Source organism: Salvelinus namaycush, chromosome 14, assembly GCF_016432855.1.
Source record: "Salvelinus namaycush isolate Seneca chromosome 14, SaNama_1.0, whole genome shotgun sequence".
Taxonomy (NCBI): domain Eukaryota; kingdom Metazoa; phylum Chordata; class Actinopteri; order Salmoniformes; family Salmonidae; genus Salvelinus; species Salvelinus namaycush.
The window spans coordinates 10,164,309-10,167,808 of NC_052320.1; the positions used below are offsets into that span (position 1 = coordinate 10,164,309).

The 3,500-nt window shown below is 41.0% G+C and overlaps 1 long non-coding RNA gene across 1 annotated transcript; it reads right to left on the reverse strand.

Moving 5' to 3' along the window:
* Window positions 1-2,124, reverse strand: LOC120059113. Its single transcript, XR_005478127.1, has 3 exons — window positions 2,072-2,124; window positions 1,931-1,957; window positions 1-352 (listed from the first exon to the last, which is right to left on the reverse strand). It is a non-coding gene; the product is annotated as an uncharacterized LOC120059113 (long non-coding RNA).
* Between the last annotated feature and the right edge of the window lie 1,376 nt (window positions 2,125-3,500).

Below are 3,500 nucleotides of genomic sequence, written 5' to 3' on the forward strand. Positions count from 1 at the left end.
AACTTTAAACCAAAAACTTTATTGGGAAAGTATAAACAAAAGCAATGGAGTAGGGTAGGTTTGGTAGAAGAGTAGAGAATCCAGAAAGTCCCCATATCAAATTTCCCAGGCAGGTGGTGGAGTCTCTTGACCAAGACAACAGTAGCACTGTCTCTTTGCAGCCTCTCGTTGGCATGGATGGCACAGCTCGGATCAGACGTTGAACATGAGATCCTTGGTCCTGTGTTGTGTCCAGAAGGGTCACAGCCATGGTGTTGTAGGGGGGGGGGGGGGGGGGGGGGTCAGTCTACTTAGACCTCTGCCTCATCTTTCGCCTCTTGCGCTTCAGCCTGCGCATACGCTTCTTTCTCCACTGCAAGAGAGAAGAAGGGCCAAACAAGTGTTAGAACAAATCCCTGCACCCTGATAAATTTATTAGCGTGGTTGGCAACACCCATCTGGCATTTACAGCAAATTCCTGTCAATACAGTTCTACCAACAACGTCTAGAAGGGATATTGCCATCCTGCACACCCTCCCATATAGTAAGGGGCCTGTGACTGAAAATATGGCAACAAGCTAGCTAGAATTGCACAATAGTTGGCTACAGTAATGAGCCAGGACAGGTGATAATCTACTGACAAGGCATGTCCACATGTTTACAACAGAATTAGATTACTTGGTGACAGTCCATTTCTAGGGTTGTCCGCAGTTAGCTACTTGGCTAGCTAGTTCTATTGCCCAACATAACGTTAAGGCTTTGGCTATATGAATGAGTGCACTCGCATACTCCCTTAGAAAGAACTGAAACTGAAAAAGACAGCAATAGTACTTTTTGTCAATCTTGACACAATAGCCAGTATACACTTCCTGAAAATAGCCTGAATTACTCAGACGATATGACTTCTTGAGTGGTCATTAATGTGATGTTTGTGCCGAGGACCTTGGTCGAGCAGTTTTACACCCAACTAAGATTACTTAAATAAAGTTTACATTTAATCAGACAAGTCAGTTAAGAACAAATTCTTATTTACAATGACTGCCTACCCTGGGCCAATTGAGAGCCGTCCTATGGGACTCCCAATCACTGCAGTTTTGGCAGCCTGGAATTTGACTAGGCTCTGTAATGATGCCTCTTGCCAAAAAGATAATCAAGGCCACCAACGAACAAAGCCAGTGTCTGTTCACCACGCTACTATGCGTGAGGTGAGGACAGTAAAGGTGCGTCAAAGCTGGAACTGAGTGGGTGAAAAACAGCTTCTCTCAAAGCCAACAGACTTAAATTGGCCACTAATAAATGGATCATTATGTCACTAATAAATCACATTTTATTGGTCACATGTAAGTTGTAAACATTACTGTATTAATCGCATGTATACTTTATACCATATATTGCATCATGCCTACGCCGCTCTGTCACTACTCATTTATATATTCTTATTCCATTATTTTACTAAGATTTGGGTGTATTAGGTCGTTGTGGAATTGTTAGATTACATGTTAGATATTGCTGCACTGTCGGAACTAGAAGCACAAGTATTTCGCTACACTCGCCAATAACATATGCTAACCATGTGTATGTGACCAATAAAACAGTGCCCTAGACCGCTGTGCAACTCCGGAGCCAAAACGTTGGTGCAGTATTTCTCAAGAGAAAAAAAATGCGCGTGAATTACGAGTAGTCTATCGTAGAATGACAACACTTAATTGCAGAATCCCTAACATTACAAACGTCAACCATTTTAAGTCTTAGAAATTACTACAAGAATATGCGCCGAACTCGATAATCAATGCATTTAAAATATGTTGCAAGTGTAACTACATTTCAAATGTGTGCAGTTATGTCGCAGTTAAGTTAGCATGCTAGCTAACCAAGTACCTTAATAAAGCTAACAAGCATAGCAACAAGGAAGATGCCTACAAAACAATCGTTTCGAGGGGATAAAATTTACCTTTGCCCTCATGTCGTGGAGGAGTGTCTGTAAAGCAAAGGGAGAGAACGGTTGATCAGTTGGATGCCTTTTAATTACATTGGATTACTTTGGATACATATGAGAAAATACAAACCGTGTTGGGTTCTGTATTCAACTTACCTCTACCAGATGGCACCGTCTCCAAGAAGAACGCCACTAGCGTTCGATCGGATATTTATACACTGAAATTACGTCATCACTGTTGGACGCTCATACATTCTGGGATATGTAGATTTCAACAGTCATGGTTGTGTTCCAATACCCATACTAACATACTGTATACTTAATGAGTATATTCTACATACTATTAGTTCATTTTAGTATTATTGAAACGAAGGTTATCCTTTCAGTTGAGCATACTAGCGCTACGCCTATCTACCGGAAGTTGATTATGTTGCTATGCAACCTCTTGCTAGCTTGTTAGCGTAACAAATCAAAATCAAATCACATTTATTTGTCACATACACATGGTTAGCAGATGTTAATGCGAGTGTAGCGAAATGCTTGTGCTTCTAGTTCGACCATGCAGTAATATCTAACAAGTAATATAACCTAACAATTTCACAACAACTACCTTATACACACAAGTGTAAAGGAATGAATACGAATATGTACATAAAAATATTTGAATGAGTGATGCCCGAACGGCATAGGCAAGATGCAGTAGATGGTATAGAGTACAGTATATACATATGAGATGAGTAATGTATGGTATGAAAACATTATATAAAGTGGCATTGTTTAAAGTGGCTAGAGATACATTACATCAAGATGGCAAGATGCAGTAGATGGTATAGAGTACAGTATATACATATGAGATGAGTAATGTATGGTATGAAAACATTATATAAAGTGGCATTGTTTAAAGTGGCTAGTGATACATTCCATCAAGATGGCAAGATGCAGTAGATGGTATAGAGTACAGTATATACATATGAGATGAGTAATGTAGGGTATGTAAGCATTATATAAAGTGGCTAGTGATAAATTGATTACATACATTTTTCCATTATTAAAGTGGCTAGAGTTGAGTCAGTATGTTGGCAGCAGCCACTCAATGTTAGTGATGGCTGTTTAACATGATGATCTTTTTGGCCTTCCTGTGACATCGAGTGGTGTAGGTGTCCTGGAGGGCAGGTAGTTTGCACCCGGTGATGCGTTGTGCAGACCTCACTGTCCTCTGGAGAGCCTTACGGTTATGGGCGGAGCAGCTGCCGTACCAGGCGGTGATACAGCCCGACATGATGCTCTCGATTGTGCATCTGTAAAAATTTGTGAGTGTTTTTGGTGACAAGCCGAATTTCTTCAGCCTCTTGAGGTTCTTCACCACGCTGTTTGTGTGGGTGGACCATTTCAGTTTGTCCGTGATGTGTACGCCGAGGAACTTAAAACTTTCCACCCTCTCCACTACTGTCCCGTCAATGTAGATAGGGGGCTGTTTCCTGAAGTCCACGATCATCTCCTTTGTTTTGTTTACTAGCTAGACATTGTTGTGTTCGTTTATTCAATATGGAGTGGCAGAGTGCGCTCTGGGTGTTCTTAAATTCAG